General features: G+C 36.9%; 1 long non-coding RNA gene across 9 annotated transcripts in view; it reads right to left on the minus strand.

Moving 5' to 3' along the window:
- Positions 1–24,099, minus strand: part of LOC109675295 (uncharacterized) — a 439,119-nt gene that overhangs the window by 188,090 nt on the left and 226,930 nt on the right. For 2 of the 9 annotated variants that reach the window (XR_012439090.1, XR_012439071.1), the window contains one exon: positions 13,869–17,037. The exons of 6 other annotated variants lie outside the window; for them this stretch is intronic. This is a non-coding gene — a long non-coding RNA (uncharacterized lncRNA). Of the gene's footprint in view, positions 1–13,868; positions 17,038–24,099 lie in introns of those variants that run through there. One more of the 9 variants, XR_012439073.1, reaches the window with a different exon arrangement.

Here is a 24,099-nt window from a genome sequence, read left to right on the forward strand (position 1 = left end):
GGGTAGCAGGGGAAGTAGCTAAAACCAGAAGCAGCAATAGTATCTAATTTCACCATTTTGGCTAATTGAGAGTGGTCTGGCTTTACTCAGCCAGGGAGGTTCTAACTGTGGGCCACATCAGTTGGTGCCTATGCACAGATCTTAGCAGGAAGGATAATCAGCCCATTATCTGCCCTTGACCTTCACACACCTGCACACTCTTGCCTGCCTGTCTACCCAGGGAGAACTGTGAGGTTTATTCTGCAGTGCTCTTGGAAGAGGACTTTCTTTCCCTGTAAATTATGCATGTTTGATCTGTCCCTCAATCTGAGCCCTCTTGCCCTGCATACTGAAGAATTCCTGAAAGTTTCTCACACATGCCATGAGTGGCTCCCTACGTTAGGGTCCAGTGGTGATACCGGCCTTCCTCTTTGAATATATTCATCTAGGAATGTCACTAAGGATTTCAAAGTAAGGGAAATGTGTTATTTGGGTTTGAATGGCAGTTTTAAACAAGATCTTTATGTAAAATAAATAAGCCGTCTTTAACAACTCTGTGCTTTACCATTCTCTATGGGAGGTTTACACATATTTGATCCAATAAAATTTGATCCATCTTTAATCTGTAACTCCTTTTATTTACCACTATTCTATCAAAATAACTGATTGGAGGTTCTCTATGGCTCACAATAAAACCAGCTCCCTTTAGAAGAAAATGATCTGCATAAAGCACCTGGCTGCTTCCTCCAAAAGGTCTATTTCCCTCTCATCCACAGTCAGTACCTCTGCCTCCGCAATTTGACAGCATCTTCATAAGAGAGGAAACAGAGGGTTCGACACTGGTAGAAGGAGAGAAGGTGGTGGGGAAAAGTGCAGGAGGGTGAATATGGTATAAATAATGTGTACACATGTATGCAAGTGCAAAACTGATACCTGTTGAAGCTGTTCCAGGAAATAGGGGAGGAGGGAGTGAAAGAGAGCAGTAGAAGGGGGAGAAAATAATATTTGAGAAAATAAAAAACAATGATGCATAATGACCAACGAGAAGCGAGAAAATATTTTGTCCTCTACTTAGAGCTATAGATTAAAAAGTTATTGTTTTAATAGAAATAAATTGTATAAACTTATTAATTGATTTCACAGAGCATCTATTACAAAAATCTTCATTTTCCAATAGAAATTAAATTTCTTATTTCCCCAATAAAATTGACTTTGAGTTGTTAAAAAAAAAAAACAGAAAAGAGGGAGCGAGAGAGGAAACAGAAGCAACATAAGGGTCTGGTGCTACACTTTTTCATGTTCAACTATTCACCTAAGGTCACAGATCTCTAGCTACATGTCATGTTGATCCTGAGCCTTCTGTTTTGTTGGTAGAAAAATCTTAAACATCTGCCTTACTGTAATTAGCATCTCCTCAAGCCTCTTCTCGTTTAGGGACTTAGTCTTTTCATTACAATGCCATCCTCAGTACAGTAGAGCACAATGCCAAGCATTTGCTACCTCTCCATTCAAATTTGCTCATATCACAGCATAAAATCCTAATCATTATTTATTCAGCTAAATCAATTTCACCAATACCTCCTCACTTTTGTTCTCATCTAATTACCCTGAAAGATGTTTGTAAAATTTCATTTTTGAGGGCTTTCTAGATAAGATGCCATTTTTACCAACATTTTTCTAACATCGTCAAAAGTTGTCTTTTTGAAAATTACACATCTGTAACTGGTGCTCTTCCTCCTGCAGCTTTTTGAAATTTTCAGAGAAGTCACTTGTCTCTTGGTTTCTTATCGATCATTATACTGAGGTTCAAGATGCTTTCTGAAAGATGAATATATATGGTAACCTACTTCCTTGTCTCCAAGCACAGTGTAACCTACAGTCTGCAGGGAGCCTTTCAGAGCAAGGCATGAACACAAGGAAGCAGAGTTTACAGGAGCCAGGGTGACCTGTCCTTCACAACTTAACAGGTTAATGCAGAGCCACCTGCTCAATGCACGTCCTCTCAGGCCTAAAATGGTACCTAATTCTTGCAAGCAAACTGGTATAATGTTTCCATAAAGGAAAGTCTATTTTACAGCCTCTCGACAGGTATTCTACATTTGACTCAAATACAGCCTTTTGAATACTGTTTTGTCATAGGTTATCAATGCTACTTAATTCTGCAAACTGGAGTTCCTTGATAAGAAGATGAACAGAATTACATCGTTGAGAAAATGTTTTTTTCTGAATCTTCTCCAAAAGAAGAAAAGGACACTCCTGATATTATTCATCTTTCCGTCTTGTTTCTGTTTCTGATACCAGAAAAGAATTAGAAGAAAGTAGAGACGAACAGAAAAGAAAGACCCATTCCTGGTCTTCTTTCATGACATCATTTTTTTCCTTTTGAATTTCCTTTTATCCCCCCAAGACTTAGTAAGGTATAACTGACAAGTAAAAGTCATGTGTTCAAAGTATACAATATGACGATTTAGGTATACATTCTGAAATAATTGCTACAATTATTTCACTTCAGCTTATATTTTTCAGAACAATATTTTTCCCTTACAACTCCAGAATACGCACATCTCCTCAGAACCGAGCCGTAGTCACAAGTCTTTGCATTAGCACTGTACTAATGTTCTGAAAACTGGGGGATGTCCCTGGGTTATCTACACTTTTATCTGTGGGCTGCTAATCTAGCCATTGTAGAACTCTTTCGGACCTAACACGACTCAGAATTCCTGTTAAGCTTGATGCTCAAACTTTGTCATCTCTGTCCACATTTTTACTTATTTTTCATTGTGCCATCCAATTAGTTTCCTTACCCAGGAATCCACTAAACAACATCTGTTCTATGCTAGAGAGCCCAATCCAAGGTGCTGGTGCATAATTTGAGGGACCTATCACTTATCTCCAGGTGAATACAATGTCTACATCACTACTCTTTCCAGGATACAGCAGGGAAGGTTCTCGTGAGAAATTTTTCAGAAACCATTCCTTCCTTTATACCATGTTCATTAAGACACCCCTTCTTATTTCTACTCTTATGAACAACCAATATGAGAATGTAAAGTCACATTCAAAGAAAAAAATCTACACTTGAAAGCCACAGGGAAAGTCAGATTTTAAGCAGTAAGAGTAGTTTTAAAAAGTGAAGCTTTTCTGCCTTGCAAGCGTAAAGCTCTGAGTTCAAACCCCAGTACCACCAAAAAAACCCAAAAAACTGCTTTTATTGTTTTTAATTTTGAGATTCACTGGTCTCAATTGTTAATCTATTTTGTATCAGATTACATCCATAAGTATAAAAAGGCAGTACAATGACATCGCATGATTTGGCTTCGTTTAAATGTAAAATGTAAACATGTCCAGCTGTGACTCATACCTCCTTTAATCCTGGCAACTCCGAAAGCCACCAGGTTGGAGTCCAGTCCAGGTAGTTAGCAAGACCTCATATCGATAAACGGGCAATTTATGACGGTACACATCTGTAATCCCAACTACTTGGAAGGCATAAGTAGGATAAATATGGTCCAAAACCAGGTCTGGACAAACAAGTGAAATGCGATATTAAATATAACTAAAAGCAAAAAAGGACTTAGGTGTGGCTCAAGCCATAGATCACCTTCCTAGCAATCCTGAAGCCCTGATTTCAAATCCTGGTGTCACCAAATGTAAATAAAAATAAACATACACAAACCAAGCTTGACTCATAATGATGTCATTATTCTCTCTACATCATTCAAAACTAAAACAAAGTAACAGAAATTTAAGAACTGAAGAAATATTTATTATCACTTAGACCATACTTTTCCATCTCAACCTCATTTTTTCTGAAGTCTGTGAATAGGACAAGGGCTGAACCTCACTGTTAGGATGCCTGGCACACAGCCTAATACTTGGTGTTATTAAGCTGACTGGCAAACCTTTCAAAACTAAGAAAGCCAAGCATGGTCCCCTGAATGTCTTCTGCAGAGATTGGAAGTCTGCTGATTAAAACAGAAACACCTAAGAGGACTTTCTCATCATTGTTGCCTCACAGCTTCCATAGGCTTGAACTTGGAAATGGGACCGTGTGCTGTTTAGAGCATTGCAGACGACTGCAGGAAGCCTGACAGTACAGACCAGCACTTTGCGTATAAAGAACAGAGTTCTGGTCTGTGGAGTAATTAGTGATTATTTTTAAAGTCATTTAGGCCACTGTTTTTCCTGGTATACTATTACCTGCACTTCAATTTTCCTAACCAATGAAAATGATGTATCTATCAGTCAAAATATCAAGTTGCTACCTTGTAATGGAAGTGAGGTCAAAACAAAGCTTTACATATAAAAATAAACAAGTCTTCAGTACGAAATAAGAATACATGAACTGTTTCATGACAGTATATACATTAAAAACCAAAAGTTAAAGACTGCATCACAGATATGCTCTGCTTCTGTGTATCTGTGCATACATGTGAAAGAAAATAACTGCATTTAGGATATGTCAAAACATGAAAGGCTGACTAAAAGAAATGGTCTGAGTCAATCATTCATTAAGGCAATCAGTTTTTTTATTCATTACCATGATCAACATATATTCAGGTAGCCTTCAATAAATAAAATTCCAAAAATATAAGCATAGATGTATAAGCCATGATATACATAACCAAAGGTTCAACAACCAATTCACCCTATAGCAAAAATAAGAGATGATAAAAAGTACAATGAGTACATATTTCCAAGTTCTATTCAGAAAATCCAATGTAATACTTGAGGTGTGGGAAAATGTAGTCTTACCTATTTCAGCTTTCAAGATAAATGATAAAATTAATGAGAGTAGGTACTTATTTTTGAGAAAAGAGACATGAATAAATGCCTGAATATAGGAATGGCAGCCTCAGTTGTAAATCCCTTGCCTTTCCCAGCTTGAGGAGGATAATATATGATATGCTTCATGTGATTTTGATATTGCTATTTGTATTCTGAGAACTCCATCTAATTCCATGAAAATTGCAATAAGACGTCAATTTACACTCTCCTCAGAAGTGTAGATTTTATCATTTTCTCTGGTACAGCCCCCAAAATATTACTACATTTGATATTATTATACAGAGAAAAGACAGAATACAATTTCATGGAATTTTGTTGACAAAAATCAAACTTTGTGCTGTAGCTATAATCCATTAGCAAGATTTACTTAAGAAATATTTATTCAAAAAGAAACCTAGACATTACATTCACTCAAATATACATGGGGATAAGGTGGTATTAAAAATTTTAGTTTCATTAGGTTTACTAGATAAAACCTAGGAGGCAGTATTTAGGACAAATACATACTGAAAAAGAATTTGAGGTTCATCTGAAATTCCAGTTTTATTTAGGTATCTTGTTATGTTTTGCTTTATTGATACTACCACCCTACCTTTCCTCCATTTCTTCAGCACCCTTAAATTACCATTTGTTCAACTAGCTACGCCATGGTAGTCAAATCATCAAGCATTTATTTCCACCCTGTAGTTAGACATCAGGAATTGGAAACGTATAGTCGTGGTTTTAACCAAAGTTGCTTCCTTCCTCCAGTTGCCGGACTTTTTGCCTCCCTCTTGTGTTCCTCACAGAGGAAATTTTGAGAATAACCTCAGTGCCTGGAGGATACACAGCGCCCTGTACTGTAATTCCAGGTGTATTCACATTTGCAGCAATTACTCCTTAGTTACCAATCTCCCACCAACCTGGTCCCCAATACTTGAAAATCTTGTATGGATGTGTTTTGCCACCTGTGTATCTATGACTTAAGGTATTTTTCCCTGTCCTGTGACAAGACTCCCAAAGGCAATTGCTCCTTGGTCTCCATGTCAGATGCTCAGGTACAAGCAAATTCTGAATGAAAAGTTGGGAAAAGAGACATACAAAGTAGAAATTCATCTAAAAGCTGGGCTGTATGCATTTAAAAAACTTATTAGGATATATTCATTGTACAGGGGGAATTCATTGTGACAGTTCTGAATAGGCTTCCCTCAACCCCCTCCCCACCCCACTTAAAGCAAATGCAAGAGGTTTCATTTATTTCATTTAAGTATATGATGTTCATCCACCATATTCCCTCACCTTCATCTTCTTCACTTACCCTCCCCCCACATGGAACCCCCACACTGTACTTATTTTACAGTCCTATCTTTTGTTATTAATTCCTAAGTCAATATTCAGAGAGATTTATCAGTATATCCCAACTGTGGGTATACTTTATTTGGGGCCATTTAGTCCCTTCCATTACTTTCCCTTACTCCTTCTCTCCCACCCCCATTATTCAACACATCCTTGTACCTTCTACCTTCACAGATGTTATGTATTTCAACATCATTGATACTCTATCATTCTCCTTTCCTTCCCCTCTGCTCCCGAGTTCCATACAGTAGTGCCACGATTACAAACATTTAAATTTCTTTTTTATCTTGACTGTACTGGGGTTTGAACTCAGGGCCTCACATTTGCTAGGCAGGCGCTCTACCTTTCAAACCACTCCGCTACCCCAAGGACTATGTGCTTTTCAATTCTTTTGAACTTAATGTTGTCCCCTTTTTCTTTTAGCTACTGTTATATATACATTTACTTACTTACTTAGAAACTCTGCCTAAATTTCTCAATTCTGAACATCAACTACTGCATACAAAAGACAGTGTGCTTCAGGACCCTTTACCTCATGACTGTGATGCTGTGATGTCACAGGCTGTGATGTCAGAGTGATTCATGTTTCTATACAGCCGCCATGACTAAAAGCATTTTAGAGGGGATTCATTTCGAAACATATAATTTACTGTGAGACTTTTAAAACAAAAATGTAAAAGTCTGTTCTCAGTTTCCTCACTCATTAAAATACCCAGAACAACTCACATGTTGGTTGATTAGTGGAAGTAATACACATCAAAGGTTTTACATTTTAGAATTCTGTGTCAAGTCTGGCAGAAAACAAAGATATCTTAGTACATTTTTATTTAGTAGAATTTCATATGGTTATAGGAATTATGATGAAAAGTTTTTACTTATCAATCAAGCATTGAAACCACAATATAATGGGGTTTTGTCCTTATTGTTGTGTGTTTGTAGCCCTGGGGATTGAACCCAGGGCTTTGCACACTCTAGGCAAGCTCCCTACCACTGAGCTATGCCCTGGCCCTACAGTGATTCTTTTAAGCCATTAATTTTGAGCCCACAACAAAATTTTTAAGTTGAAGTTCATCTTTATAAATCTCTCACTACCGTTACTTATTCTATATATGTGAACATTCCAAATATTCCATGTACCCAATTTTATACACTTCAGAATAAAAAGAACTCTTGACTCAGAAATACAACTACTTCATCAAATTGTTTTAAGTTAATTCCTTGGATATTTTTATTATTCAGATTTATCTGTATTTAATTTTACTTCCTCAAAGCAAATGAATTATATAAATTCTTATTCTCTGATACAATGCATTCTCTTACATGGGTTTATTATGACTATCAAAATTAGAATCAACAAAAAAACTAAGACGATACCATTAACCCACTGAGGAGTTGTGATGGGCTAGATTATGGTGACTTATACATGGCATCCCATAGTACCAATGCAATCCAATATGGCACCAGTGAGACTACTCAGTGCCCAATGAATATGAGCTCCTTCCTGATTCCAGGCTTGCCAAAGCAGAGGAAGTCAAGAAGGTAGGATATGCATAAGTAATTAAATGTAGAATGGCCAGAAATCATTCCTACTAATGTCCCAAGAGGATCATGAGGTTTCACTGATCTTCGAAAATAGCACAGAAGGAGAAAAGAATATTGTGAATGGCTCTAATGAATAACTCACCCAGAATTATAAAAGTGCACCGATTTGGACATTCACTGTTTCCTGTATATTTGCATAAGCTTTTGTCACCATTAACAAAAAGCCACAAAACCCTTACTATCCAAGGCAAGAACCACAGTATTGAATGCTAATTTTAATTTTACCAGACAAAAAACATATTTGCTCTTTAACACTTCACACATCACTCCCCTCTCTTGCAACATTGCGTCCCACTTGTTTCTATAAAACAACACATCCTTGTTCTCTCCTTATTTCCTGTTCTTTCTCAGCCTTATTTATGATTTCTTCTTTCCCCATTGACTCTCAAATATTAGTTTTTCCTCAGAGATCTGATACTCAAGTGTTTCCCTTTTATTCTATTTCACCTGACAACAGTGTCATGGTCAAAAGAATGGATCCTGGGTGTAGAGAGGCTGGGTTTGAATTTCATTCCTCAATAACCATTGGGAAAAGTTTATTAACTTCTCTGAGTCTTTTTCTCACCTATAAAATAGAGGTCATAAAACAGAATCTTCTTCATAGAACCGTAATAATTTTGTAAGTTGGTCTATATAAAGAAGTTAGCACACAGTCACTGTTCCATGTTAGCTACTAGCTGTCTGAGTATTGTTTATGACAGTTTTCAGAACTACCTTCTTACTAATAACCCCCAGATCCAGATCCAGGTTACAAGTCCGGAGCTGACTTTAGGAGCTCCAGAACTATACGTTCAATTCATTCTAAATTGCTCCAGTAGTTCAGACTGGTCTTCTGACAAAAAGAAGGCATCATCTTCCTTCCAAAATCTGCCTTTTGTGTTTTCCAGTTTAGGGAATCCTATCAACATCCACTCAGACTCCTAAACTAGAAAACTAGGAAATTTGCGAGAAATTCTGCTAGTTCCACTTTAGCTCTGTCCTCTCTGCCTGGCCTTACACCAAACATCAGCATTTCTTCACTCAGCGTCCTCCCTGTTCTTCCCATTGCTCTGCAGTCTTCTGTTCTGTCTCTATCACTCCTGACTGCACCAAACAAAACATTCCAAACTTAAAATCCCACATCATGTTCTTAGTAAACTGAAGCCTGCACACCCCCTCAGGCTTCTCCCTTCTCCAGCATCCCTTGACAGCAGCGCAACGTGTGGAATTGTCTGGGAAAGCAGGAAAGCAGGCAGTGCCAATATTGCACATGGGAAAATGAATTGAATCAGACGTCACTATCCAAGACTCAAGCAAAGAGAAAAGGTTTCAGAACCTCCAGGGAAAAGCCAAAGAGCAAGGACTGAATTTGAACTAAATCGTCTTCCATTTTCTTAAAGTAATAAATGTCAAGTAAAATCAGGAAACAAGAAAGAAATTGGAAGGAAATAGGTAAGAGGCAATGAGAGATATTTTTTGTGGAAGATGGGAAAGAAAGGCGTTTCTAAAAGTTCTGAGTGCGAGAACGTGTGCCTACTCCCATTTTCACCTTTTCCCACCCCCTCAGAAGCATCCTCCCTGCTAGCAACAGCAACAGCAAGCTACTTTCTAAAAGGCAGCGTGATTTTTCTCACCTCGCATATTCTGTTCCCACTGTGAGTATAAATTCTCCCCCTTTCTTCACTAGCAGGCTAGCAATAGGATTTCAGGACTCTGGCACCATGTGGCTTTTCTTAGCACATTTCATGCTAAACTCTACCTCAGAGAGTGCTCTGTGTTGTGTGACATGACCTTGTCAATCACCCTAGCCCATCCTGCAAAGACCACTAGCCCAGATTTTTCCACCTTCGCCCTTTCAACTTTTAAAGGCCCTTTGAAACAAAGACCAGCACACTTCTATCCCATCTAGCTGGGGCCCACCACTGCTCTCTCTTGCAGTGCCTTTCCCTCACCTTCAGAAAACTTTATTATCACTTTCACTACATTTTTCAAGTCTTGCCTGAATTCTTCTCTCACAAGACATAAGTACCTAGAAATCTGAGCAGAGCCTCCTTTGACCACCCATCCAGTAACCCTGTCATCTCTGCAGAGGCTCAGCTCCCTCCAAGTCTTTCCTGACCCACCAGGTTTTGTCATTTTCCTCTAGACTCTACCAGCTCACAATGCTGAGCCAGTTCACTTACCTAACTGTTCAATCCTCCCTCCACTGTGGAATAGTCCAAGGCAAAAGCTATAACATTTTTCTTTGAGTCTAGCATAAATGTATTGAAAATGAATTCTCAAAAATTTTTGTTTTAAAATATAAATGCTAAATCAACAAATAAGCTGGAGAGTTAATAACCAAATAGCTCTGAATCACTGTATCCATTCCACTTTTTTTTCTAATTCCTCTTGTGTTATAGAATATGTAAGTGCCACATCAGGTTTAATTTATGGTCAACTAATAGGAAATTATAAGAATATCAAAATGCTATTTGGAAAATTAAACTTTGCCTTATTTGCATTATGTTTTGTGAGAAACTGAGCTAGAAGATTTCATAAATACCCTGATCATAATAGATAATTGTAGTTTTCTTGAAGTTTATTTCTTTTATTTGGAGAAAAGACTAATCTTCTTAATCCCCATCAATTTAAATTGAAATTTCTTAGGCAGTAAAAGCCAGTAATGATTATTTAATTCAATTCAGACTCCCAGAGTAGCAGGTGCCCTACACAGAATGCAGTGGAATACATGCAGTCTAAGCAGAGCATATGACAGGCTGAGATATGCCAAATTCAAATGGATGAGAAACCATAGGATAACATGTTTTTCAGCCTTTTCTTTGGACTTAACAGAAAGTTTGATTCTTAGAGCTGTGAGGAAATCTGAAAAACCAATAAGTCAACTTATTATGGCTTTGGCTAGCAATAAATATTGTTGTGAAGAATGCCTGCTCAATAGTGTAGACACCGTCAAATGGAGTCATAGCCTGGACTTGAACAATGACATCATTGATGGGCAGGACCAGCGCTGATCTGTGCATGTTTCAGCTGGTTGGCTGGCTCTGGGTCAAGTTGTCTTCATACTCCATTCTGGACAACAAAAGCCTTCATAGAACATACTTAGGGTTTTTAACCTAATAAACATGGGCAAAACTCCACACTATATTTCATGACAAAGATTTACATTATTGCTTCCCTTCTAACTGGCCTCATCCATAATTTAGGATGATTTCTTAATATTTTATCCATGCATACATCTCAGAAATGCAATTCCTCAACAATGGATATTACATATATTTCTAAATGATTTAGTATGCCATGTAAAGTAAGAGGTTATCTTCTGTTTGGAACTGTATTCCTTCTGGAAATTCTAATTTAAAAATTAAAGACTTTCAAAAGTGACAAACCAAAGAAATGATTTGATGAATAATCCCTTAAATCAATATTTGCATTTCTTCTCATCTGAAACTGTGTTAGTGTATGTCCTGGGAGAAGCAGGTGTTAAAATAGAATTCTGACCATGTGTTCTTTCCCTGCTGCTGCTGGGACAGATGACCACCTCAGATATAGAATTTAACACAAATGTGTTATAGTTCCAGAGGTCTGAATCAAGCAGCCATGTTCCTTCTGGAGGTTTCATGGGAGAATCTATTCCCTGCATTTTCCAGTGTCCAGAGGATATGGAACCTTTGTGTCCTGGCTGCATGACTCCAGTTACTTTTGTTGTCATATTGTCCTTTCTCTCCTCTCTGTCTCTGTCTCTCTCTCTCTCTCTCTTTCATTCTCTCTTTCTCCCCTTGCCTCCCTCTTGTGAGAAACCTGTGATTATATTAGGGCCCACCTACATAGTCCACCATAATCTCCCCATCCCCAAATCCTTCCTTTAATTCACCTGTGAGCCCATTTTGGCACCACCCACAAAATCTGGAGATTGGGGCATGGACAGCTTTGGAAGGCCATTAGTCACATTATTCAGCCTACAACACTGTGTAAGAATTTGCTTTGGTTTTCCTCTTGTTTTTTTGCAATGCTGGGGATCAACTCAGGACCTTGCATATATTAAGTAAGTATTCTACCACTGAGCTACCTGCCTGGTCCTTGTTTATTTTGAGACAGGTTCTCACTATGTAGCCCAGGCTGGTCTCAAACTCATGATCCTCCTGCAAGATCTCAAGTGCTGGAATTACAGGCATGAACCACCATGGCTGGTTGTGCAAGAGCTTATTGAAGAAAATACCTGTGGTGGGAAGAGAAGGGACCAACCACAGCAGTTACATGCCCTGACTCCTAGGAAGGAGGGTAGAGAATTGGGTAGACTAAAAAGCAGTGTAAAGATAATTTGGCCAGGTCTATGGGAAGTTCTCAAGCCAAAGCCAACTATTAAAGAAGGGGATGGATAAATGTGAAAAACTGTCTTGCAGGAATTTTGCCTACATTAGTGCCTGCCAAGCTCACTGGCCAGGTGCAGCATGAGAAATGCGGTGCTTTGTCACGGACCAGGTGCTAGTCAGTGAACCAACAGGGCAAAAGCCAGGGGCTCAGGCAACTACACTCCTGCAACAGGAGGACTGTGGAGCACATTTTAATAGTCACAGGGCAGTAGAGTAAATTCCTTTACTGTTTAAAAGAACCTTATATTCGTCTCTCCCAAACCTTTCTTTTTCGTATTTATTCACTCCTTTGAATTCATTTTTGTTTCCTTTCACCATACATTTATGAAATGCTAGACACTGAAGGCCCAGAATAAAAAGACATAATCACTACCCACAGGAAAACCACAGTATACAGAAAAATGTAAAAATAAATGTGCAGTAGGCCTTTGGTAGTGACAGGCCTATGGTTGCAAGGAGCCCACCCTTGAGGAAGACCTGTGCACGTTCAGGGTGCTTGGAGCTCGGTGCCGTTCTACGGATGCTGGATTCATTTTTTACATACTTTCATCCAGCTTCAATTAAAGACATGCCATGTATCAACAAGTCTAAAATTTTCACTTCATCACTTTAAGCAAATTATGAACCCTTTTGGCTTGGGAAGACTACCAACATAACTTTTACCTTGCTTTTGGGCACCATTTTCTTTTTGGGAAGTAGATTTTCTCAAAATGAAGAGTAGGGAGACAGCAGATCACAGGATGATTTCAATACAACTTATGATCACACAGGACTGACTAGAAATTCTTTGTGTCAGCTGCACTGTGGAATGCTTGCAGGGGATGTTAACATTTTTGGTTTTGAAATTTCTTTTAATTATTAATTTAAAATCACTCACACCAATAAAAAACACACACACACACACACATAAGGAATCCATGAACAAGTCAGGCATACTGTAATACTGTTCCATATAGATATGCATCAAAGTGACTACTCCTCTTAGTTTACTTAGGAAAATATGTTTCCCCAACATCTCACCTGATCAACACTCTCTCTGACTCTCAAAAGTGTCATAGATGGTAGGGTCTGGGAGGGCTCAAATGGTAGAGCACCTGCCTAGCAAGCACAAAATCCTGAGTTCAAACCCCTGTTCTGCCAAAGAACAAAAATAAAAACAAAACCATAGTGTCACAAATATACACCAATTTATATGATCACTGTGATCATGAGAGCACAAGCACTTAATCCAGACCAGGATGAAGGAGTAAGCACTCATCATTTCCTTGCCAATATGCTGACTCAAATAAAAGTTAGTCACACAAGACACAGATGTTACTCAGAGATTCAGTGCCTGCCTAGCATGGTCAGGGCTCTGGATTTGATCCTCATCACCATAAACCACACAAAGAAAGGAAGAAAGAGAGAAGAAAGAAAGAAAGAAAGAAAGAAAGAGAGAGAGAGAGAGAGAGAGAGAGAGAGAGAGAGAAAGAAAGAAAGAAAGAAAGAAAGAAAGAAAGAAAGAAAGAAAGAAAGAAAGAAAGAAAGAAAGAAGAAAGAAAGAGAAAGAAAAAGAAAGAAAAAAGAAAGAATCGGTCAGACAAATGGTTGGGGTGGGCAGACAGGACAAGTGATGGAGGCAGCTGGTGCAATGGTCAAATTTCAGACAATATATGTATACAGTATATAATATTATGTATATGTATATAGTACATATAATAGTATAATATTATATAGAGTACTAAATATTATATATAATATATTATATACATATATATCTCCATCCTGTGTGGAGGTAAGAAACAGAAGAGGCCAGGTAAACTAGAATCAGAACACGTTGGTCCTGAACATATCTTTCTATAAAATGAATTTATTTTACAGCTTCTTTGTTGACATTTAAATTCAAGGATAGAATTAATTTTGCTGAGAATTAAAGAAAGTAAAAAAAGAAATAAAAGTTAACACCTGAAGTTAGGATATTATAACTTCCTTCAAAGTTAAACTAAGAGAGTACTTATTTTTAAAACCTTAGAAATTTTTGGAAAAAATAAATAAAATTGCTTGCACAAATTTAGACTATAGAGATCATTGTTTAGAGATTTTAGCTTAAAGGCGGAGAGAGTGAATTCAGGTGTGATATAGTTGATACATTGTAAGAACATTTGTAAATGCTACACCCAGCACAATAATAAAAGAAAAAAGAAAATTGGGAAATAGTTAAAAAAAAGAAGAACAAAAGAGAAGATAGCAAATGAATAACTCACTCATAAAAATAAATTTCCAAGAAGAAGTCATAGAATGTCTAGCTTTATTTGATGCCACTTCCTATTAAACTCCAAAAAAAAAGTATTTTTGGGGAAAAATATTTTAGCAAGTGATATTGTAATTGCCATTATTTTCTATAAATTCATGTAAGAAATAATGACTTTCCCCAAAAGACACTGAAATTTTTTTCCTAGTTATTTTAATTCTTATAGAAAATATTACTTAGACATTATACCCAGCTACATGTTAAAGGCAATCTCTAATTCCCAGATTGTGATAACACAGCCAGATGTTATCATGGAATGGAAAATAACCTGATCACAAATCAGGGTTTATTTTACAGCAAAAGCTTTTGTGCCATAGCTCTACAGGAGACTTTACTTCATTATTAACATAGAACATACTCAATATTTTATAAAGTCAAGCATAAGAGTTATTTCAATGTCTTTGTTTAGAATTTATAGAATATATACTTATAAATTTATAGAAGCAGTGCACATGGCTATTTTATTATAGCATCTGGCTAAGAAAAAAAGACAAGGGAAAAAAATCTTAGAGGTTAAATTTCACAAACAAATTTTGTGAACAAGGAGAAAAAAATAAAATCAAGCTGAACTTTTAATACGATCTTCTCAGGTAGAAACGAAGAAGAAAAATTCTTCTCTTAAGGAGGGAGTCTGCAAATGACTCCTTGGAGAAGGGCTTAATAGAATTAAATATTGTCCTCAACAAACATCTGCATGTCTTCAAAATATATCTACTTTGTCGTGATTACTTGAAATCCCCCTTGGATATAGCTGGTTTAACTAACTGGTTGATTTGCATGTGAAATTTCAGAAAATTTCATACAACAGGATGTTGAATATCTTTATAAGGCTTTGCCTAGAGTGAGGCCTCTAAGTAATGTGGATTCTTTCTGTTTAAATCTTGATCAGCCCCTAGTAAATAGAAGAATGCAGGAAACATTAAATGATACTCGAATGTTACAATTCTAAATGAATATGAATATACACATAGATAAATAAATATGTACATATACTTGTATACATGTGTCTGAACTGGTCAGACTCATCTATCAGGAGTGCTAGCAAGACAAGTTAAGTGAGTGCATCAGTTGCCTGTGACTGCAATAACAAAGGACCACAAATTTGGTATCTTATACAACAGAAATGTATTGACTCAGTTCTTCTGACTAGAAGTCTAAAATCAAGGTGTTAGCAGTGTTTCTTCCTTCTAAAGACTCAGGGAGAATCTCCACGCTCTGTCTCTATTTATGGTAACCTCAGACATCCTTGGCTTGTAAATGGAGTGGCATTTACCCTGGCTGGTCTTCTTTCCTCTATATGTGTCTGTGTCTTCATTCAAATGTCTCCTTTTTCTAAGAGTATAGGACCACCTTTTGACCTCGTCCTAACACGATCATCAGCAAAGACTCCATTTCCAAATGAGGTCGCAGTCGCCAGTGGGTCAGGATGCAATATCTTTTGGAGGGATACAGCTCAACCTACACTAGATGGAATGTCTTTTTGCGCATCCCACACAGTAAGACTGAGGGAACCCATTGATTGGATAAATGCCTGAGGACATTCTTTAATAATCTGATGACATCTGGGACAAAAAAAAAAACTCTAAAAAATCTGATCTAGATCAAACCAGCAATTGCTACTCTAAAAAATTATTCTGCTGAAACAAAAAACCTACAGCAAATTGGGAATATTGACTCTTTACCATGGAGTAGTGCCATTTATCTGAAGGCATCTTTTAGTTTTGTTTTTTTTAATCCATAAGCATGTAGCTATAATTATAAAAATAATTTTTCACAACTAAATTAGCTTTGTGCTCAGAGTTGGAGGCTTATTAAAAAATGATAATTTAGCTTTGTTCTCTTTTTTCTAATTTGAGCAATCTGTGTGCAGTTATGGATATCAGCAAAAATATTACCAATAATATCAGTATAAATTGTCTATGGAATGATGAGATTAGATTTTTTAGCCTATTATATAATTAACTAAAATGTTCAAGGATATCCCATAATAGGGAGTTAATTTGACTTGCATTTCTATCCAAGACTTTGACTTATTTTTGTCTGTATGCTCTGTGGTAGACTGAATTTTATATTCCAAAAATTACATACAAGTTCTTACCTCTTCTTCCTGTGACTGTAACCTCATTTGGAAATGGAATTTTTGCAAATAAAATAAACACAACTTGAGATCAACCTGGATTAATATGGCCCCAAATCCAGTGACTGGGGTCTTTGTAAGAAAGGAGAATAGGGGGTTGGACAGAGAGGACTCTCACTGGGAAGAAGGCCCTGTGACAACTGGGGCAGAGCTTGGTATGATGCAGCTACAAGCCAAGGGATGCACAAATTGCCAGGAGTCACCAGAGGCTGAAAGGCCTGGAACAGCATCCCCTTAGAATTTCCAAAACGAACCACCATGCCCACACTTTGCTGTCAGACTTTAGTCTCCTAAACGTGAGAAGAGTATGCATTTCTGTTGTTTTCAGGTGACAAGTTTATAGTGATGTCTTAGGGCAGCCATGGGAAGCTAATACACTCTGGTTCTTTAAACTGGCACCAGGGTCACACTTGGCCCATATGCTGTTGAAATCAGTTGCGAATGGCTTGTATTCCAGAGAAAACGTCCCATCTCAGCTTTGTAAAGGAAGAAGTGTTCCTCTGCAGACAGAGCAGTTCTTGTGGGGTCTTGGTTAATAGCAGTGTTGATGAGAGCTGCTGACAAAACTCACATTAGTCGGAGCATTGTTGTTGTGGTAATACTGTTGAGATGATTTCTCCAGGGAACACTTGTTAATAATACTCATAGTGACCAAAATACAGTTTGCCTTTTAAAAATGAAAGACTTCATGTTTCTAGGAAAGTGTGTTTTTATTTTAAATGGAATCACAGGACATTGAATTAAATTAAGTAAAAGGCTTAGAGAAGCATGACAATTGGAATTCACTATTTTTTTTCGCAGCACTGGGGTTTGAACTCAGGGTCTCATGCTTGCTGGGCAGGCGCTCTTACCTCTTGAGCCTCTCCACCAGCCCAACTGGAATTCAGAACTCATGATCAGTGCTCTTTAGAGTGATATGTCCTGGCCCTTAACGCAGAGAAACTAAAGCAGATACCTTAAAAGCAACTGAGGCCAATAGGAAAAGGGGACCAGGATCTAGAGAAAAGGTTAGATCAAAAAGAATTAACCTAGAAGGTAACACACACGCACAGGAAATTAATGTGAGTCAACTCCCTGTATAGCTATCCTTATCTCAACCAGCAAAAACCCTTGCTCCTTCCTATTATTGCTTATACTCTCTCTACAACAAAATTAGAAATAAGGGCAAAATAGTTTCTGCTGGGTATCGAGGGGGTGGGGGGAGAGGGAGGGGGTAGAGGGGGTGGTAAGGGAGGGAGTGGGGCAGGGGGGAGAAATGACCCAAGCCTTGTATGCACATATGAATAATAAAAGAAAAAAAAAAAAGAGTGATGTGTCCTGGAAGGTGGGCATTATCTATGCAGTAATTTAGTCATTTGCAATAGACGATGACACTCAAAGTAAACCAACAAGAGTTTAATGGTTTTACTTTTTAATGCCATTCCAATACTTGATTTTTATACTTTATCGGGCAGATTTTACAGGTTTTACTGATGATGCGTCATATAACTTCTTTGACTTGTGAGTAAGATGGAGTGCTGAAGTGTGGAGTAATCAAGTGGCTATGAGTGAAAGGCCACGGACAATTCAGTGCACTGTGAACCTGGGCACACTCTGTTCCATTTTAATTTCTGAGGACTTCACCCACTTAAAAGGTCCCCTCTCTGAGGAACAGCCCTAGAGAAAATGTCAGAGCCTTAGAACAGTTCAGAGACAGATCAGTCAAGACAGAGAAAAGCACCACGAGCTTGAGGGTATGAGCTGTTAAAATGCAAGTGATTTTCAGGAACTTAATGATCGTATCTTCTATGGAATTTATTTTTTAATTTCTTTATTCATTTATTCACATGTGTATACATTGTTTGGGCCATTTCTCCCCCCACACACCTCTTTCCCCTCCCTCTCCCCCCACTCCACCTCACTTCCAGGCTCTTCTATGGAATTTATATTTAAAAATAATAAGCAGAAGAAGAGCATGAATGATAATACAACTTAAGAACAGATCTAGAATTATTTAAGTTTGCAGTCTAAGAATCTGAAGTACATGTTAATTTTGAACTTGAGGGATTATGCCTCGCAAGGTTAACAACCATATGCTAAGAAAACCAGGGAGAATAAGAAGCTCTGATTGTTTCAGATGTAGAATTCTTTTACTTTCAAATTTTTTCCACAACTTATATCCTTAAGGGTCATATTTCAACCATTGTACATGAACTTGAAATTTTCTATTTGCCTCAGTGAGGATCCATTTTACTTCAAGGGGGCTGTGAGAAGTCCCACTTCTTAGTGCTGATTAAATTAGGTCTTTCTTGGCTCAGGTTGCCTGATTCATTATTCCAAATAGAAAAGATAAACAAAATGTCAACACACAGGCTACGCCTAGGCGCGGGCTCTCAGATAAAGGACAGCCAACCACTCAGGTCTGAAACACAGGATATTTGGGAAAGACTTTCTATTCCTTCTAGGAGACATGAGAGAAAGTTGGTTCTGGAACAATTTCGGCCCAGGTGATTGGTCTGGAAAAAGTGACTAACTCATGCTGAGAATCAGAACGTGAGGAAAGGCTTTGTTGCTAGACCAATAAAAATAACCATACACCTTTAATGACAGAGCAATCTCTGAAGTGAGCGAACAAGACACAACTGTAATTTAGAGAAGGTCTGCATATGTGCAATGATGTTCAGATATCTCTGTTTCCTGTCATTGGTTTTGACCATAAAAAGAAATCAGGTCTTATCAGAAGATAAGTCTTGGGAATGAACTTTCACAAGAGCCTTCTTCATTAACCAGTATTTTAAAGAGGATTTTAGACAAATCCTCTGAGCTACAAATGAAGATTTTTTTTCTTTAGTCTGCAGGAAAATGCCTATAGCACATTTCATAAAGATTAATATTTTCCCTGATTTTTGTTTTTCTTATTTTGAGGCTCAGTCATCATTCCAAGTTTGTTGCTCAAAGTTGTCAGGTATAAGAAAATTCATTTCTTTTTCTTCACTATAACTGTCTAATTCATTTTAAAAAATAGTATTGACTAAGGAAAAATGTTTTTAAGGAAAAGAGAGAAAATCTCTCTCTTTTATATCACTGGAAATCACTAACTGATTAAGAGACCACAGGCACAGCCTGAGTCTCAGATAGCTATTACAATTCAGGCTCTATATGAACATCGATTGTCAAGACTTTATGTTGAGACGATTAAACTTAGCCCATAACAGTTTCTCTCACCAGAATCAAGGACTGAGCAAAAGTTAATAAAAGTAAAAATCTATTATTCCTGGCAGTTCACTCCTATAAGTTATAAAGAAAATAGCAGTGCTCTGTAGTATACAACTTTACCCAAAATTTGCTGACTTTCTTTTTATATAAAATAGACCAAAAAACAGATTCATAGGTCATCAAAAACCTGCTATTTTGGTATGGGTGGAATGTCCAATAAATTAATCATTCTGTAATTTAGAATATATGAAAGACTGGCCTTTTAAAGGTTATCAACTGAATCTGTGTCCATTCAGATGAGAAAGTCATTAACACAGTTTGAAATCTGCAATGCCTAGGGCCACAATTACTGATCACTGACCAGCTAAAAGTGACCACAGCAGCTGTGCACAGTGCTGAGGAAACAAGCATGAGAAGAAGGGTGATTTGAAAATGTTTATTTGCAGGAATATGAGAAAACAAAAATAGTAATAGCTGACGAATAAGTGGTAAACCCTGTTCTAAGCTCTCTGTAAGTGTCCATTCATTCAATCCTCATAGCACCAATAGGGTTTAGAGACCATTATTACAGCAACTTTAGGTGAAGAAATTTGATAATCAATGAACACAAATAAGTGACGATCGAGGGCCTGGATGAGGGTGCCTCACCGGGTGTCTGCACTTCCTCTACAGTGACTTAAACACTTCAGCAATCACAAAGGCCAATAACTCTTGGACTCTTGAAAAGCAAACTAGAACACCACTTAGTTTTCTGCTCTAAATACTGCAAATTTCCTTATGTCAAGTTCTTATCCCTCTTGAATCCACCCTATTTTCTTTGTTCTGGATTTGACATTACCAGCATCAACAAATTTATGAAAAATTAAAAACGGAAAATTGCTTACACTCTTTAGCAGGTAATTTAAAAATTCTGTCAATTGCTGAATGGATAAGAGTGGTAAATGCAGACAATAGAACACTACTTTAGAAAAAGAAGAAAGGAACTACAATATCTATAAAACATGCATACAGACAAAAGCATCACTGCAAGTGAAAGCTATCAAACACAAAAGACTATAATCTGTAGGATTCCATTTATATGCTAGCCTAGAAAAGGCAGAGTTATATGGACAGAAATCAGAACAAGGGCTTCTGTGTCAATGGAAGACTCTTATGAGGAAGAACCACCAGGAAAATGTGGGAGGTTATGGAAATATTCAGTATCATGATTGTGGCAGTAGCTACAGGACTGTACCTTTTATCAAAACTCATAAATCTGTAAACCTAAAAAGGGCAGATTGTACTGTATATAAATTCTATTTCAAAAAGCATAACTTTTCACAATAAGTACACCCTAAAATCATTTTTAAGCTGTCACAGTATTGTTTGACTACATCCACTCATAACATATGAGAGTTCAATTGCTCACACTCGAATCCATGTTCTCATAACTGTCCCAGTGTCTCCTTGACTTTGACTTGCATCATTCTGGAAATCACGCTGTTTCACAGATTTGCATATTCTTTTTGGCTGTTTGCATGTTGTCATTGGGAAACTTCAAATTCTTGCTTACTTTGCTCTTAATGTGTCTGCCTTACTGAGTTTAGGAAGTACTTGACTACATTTTGGATACAAATCCTAAAACAAATACAAGTTAGTTACAAGTTTCCTCCAGTCTGTGGCTTCCGATTTCCCCTTTGTAACAGTGCCTTTCAAAGAGCAATTTGTTCACTTTAGGGAAGAGTAATTTATCAATTATCTCCTCCATGATTTTGATTTTGCTATCCTACCTAACAATTTTTCATTTATCCCATTGTTTATAAAAAAATGTTTTCAGGAGATGTGCAGCTTTGATGCTTCATCTTTGTGCATTTCGTGTGGTAAATTCAAGGTTATTTTTTAAGTTATTCAATCACCATTTGTGGTAAAGACTATCCTGTCTCTATTATATTACCTTAAAAGCTTTCAGTTTCTCAACTGACGTTACATGAATATTTATTTGTAGACTCTGTTCTCTCTATGAGTATGTTCTTGTAACAAAAGTACTTTGTCTTTACTATAGTTTTATGGGAAGCTTCAGTAATCATTGATATAAACTTCTTCAAGATTATTTTTAGAACTACTTAAAGATCCTTTTAATTTCCATATCAATTTTAGAATTTACTTATCAACTTTAACAAAATTAGAAGCAATAGAGATTGCATTCAATCCATAAATTAATTCTGATAGAATTTATAGTTCAATAATACTGAGTTTTATAATTCATGAACCTTGTGTGGATCTCCGGTTATTGAAATTCCTTATTAATGTCTCTTAGCAACATTTCATAGTTACTATTGTATCATTAATATATTTTATTAAATTTATTGTTAAGTATTTCATATGTTTTTAATTCTCTTATAAACAGTATTTTTAAATTTTCATTTTTGGGTTATTTATTGCTAGTATATAAAAATATAACTGATTAGTTTATATTGCTATTATATACCACAAGCTTGTGAAACTCACTTATTATATTTACCATTTTATAGATCCTATAGGGTTTTTCACATGTATATGATCACAATGCCTACAAATAAAAAAAATTTACCTCTTCACCTAAAAACGCTTTGCCTGATTACACTTTATACTTCTTGCACTGGCCAGAATCCCTGGTTGAATAGAAGTAGGGAATATGGCCACATTTGCTTTGTTTATAAACTAATTGCCTTCAAAAAGAGAAATTCAAAATTTCACCATTAAATGTGACATTACTGTAGAATTTTTACAGATCATCTTTGTAAGTATGAACGTTTTTCCTATTTTGAATTTACAAAGAATTTTTTTAAAATCATGGGTGCATATCTAATTTTTTGATTTTTCTAAATTTCCAAATTTCTCTTAATGAGGTTAACTGCACTGATTTTCAAATGTGCAACCAGCTTGCTTTACTGGGATACATTCCATTTGATCACAATTATCCTCTTTGAATGTTGCTGGATTCAGTTTGCCAAAACTTTAAGGATATTACATCTATTGTTTTCTTGGAATGCCTTTGAGTTTTATATCAGGGTTATGTTAGCTTCATGAAACAAGCTGGTATGCATTCCCTCTTGCATTTTCTCCAAAGCTGTTTATAAGATCAGTGTTAATTATAATACAAGGCACTGTACAGTAAGCTGTTAAACATTAGAGGAGTATGGTGATAGAGAATGGGTAAGTAATGGGGGGTTAATTTGATTAAAGTACAATATATACAGACCTGAAGTACCAAGGCAAAACTCCCTTGGACTATCAATATTCACTTTTTAAAAAAACTGAAGGGCAGGAGGGAAAAAAATAGATCTTTTCCAGAGATGAGTATCCATGGGAAGTGGGTGGGTATAAGGAAAGGGGAAATGAGGATGCATATGACAGATGCATTTTATATTCATGTATGAAAGAAGGAAACCTGCTAAAACTGTTCTAAGGGGAGAAGAGGGTATAGGGAGAACAATGGAGGGGGTAAATCTAACTCAGATGTATTGCAAGAACATATGTAAATACCACACAATGTATGCCCTGTACAACAATTATATGCTAACAAAATAATTTTAGAAATATTGGTATCATTTCTTTCTTTAAGATTTAATAGAATGCAGGAGGGAAGTCATCTGGGTCTGGATTTGTGGGTACATTTGAGTTTACAAATCTGATATTTTGCTTCAATAGAACCACATGTTGAAGTACTAATCCCAAGTGCCTCAGGATGTCACTATACTTGGAGGTAAGACAGTGAGTGTAAAATGAAGTCATACAGGTGGCCCTAATCCAATACAACTGATTTTTTTTTTTTTTTTGTGGTACTGGGGCTTGAGCCACTCCACCAGCCCTTTTTTTCTGTTAGGTATTTTCAAGATAGGGTCTCACAAACTATTTACCTAGGCTAGCTTTGAACTGTGATCCTCCCGATCTCTGCCTCCTGAGTAGCTAGTCTACCAGTGCCTGGCTATGCTGATATTTTTATATAAAGAAGAAGAAGAGGACACAGGTAAACCCAGTGGAAATACCACAAGAAGACAGGGGGATAAGACAGTCATCTGTAAGCAAAGGAGGAAGACCTCAGAAAAAATAAACACTGATCATATCTCATTCTCAAATTTCAAACCTCCAAGAACTGTGAAGAAATAAATTTATGTTGTTTACACCACCATGCTTATTATGCTTTGTCATGCCACCCTCAATAAACTCATGGACCTATCCCAGTATTCTTTTTTCTTGAGTCAGATCCATTATCCATCTCTGTCATCTGAGTTACCTATTTTAATGCTCATAGTAGTCTCATTTTCCACTTAATATTTCTACAGTCTGTTTTGCTATTCTGTCCTTTAAAATTGGAAAATCTGAAAATCACCCAGCCATTACCCTGCAAGACTGTTCTTTATTTCTTCCAACGCCCTTCAAGTAAATCATCTGACACTGAG

Source organism: Castor canadensis, chromosome 11, assembly GCF_047511655.1.
Source record: "Castor canadensis chromosome 11, mCasCan1.hap1v2, whole genome shotgun sequence".
NCBI classification, from domain to species: domain Eukaryota; kingdom Metazoa; phylum Chordata; class Mammalia; order Rodentia; family Castoridae; genus Castor; species Castor canadensis.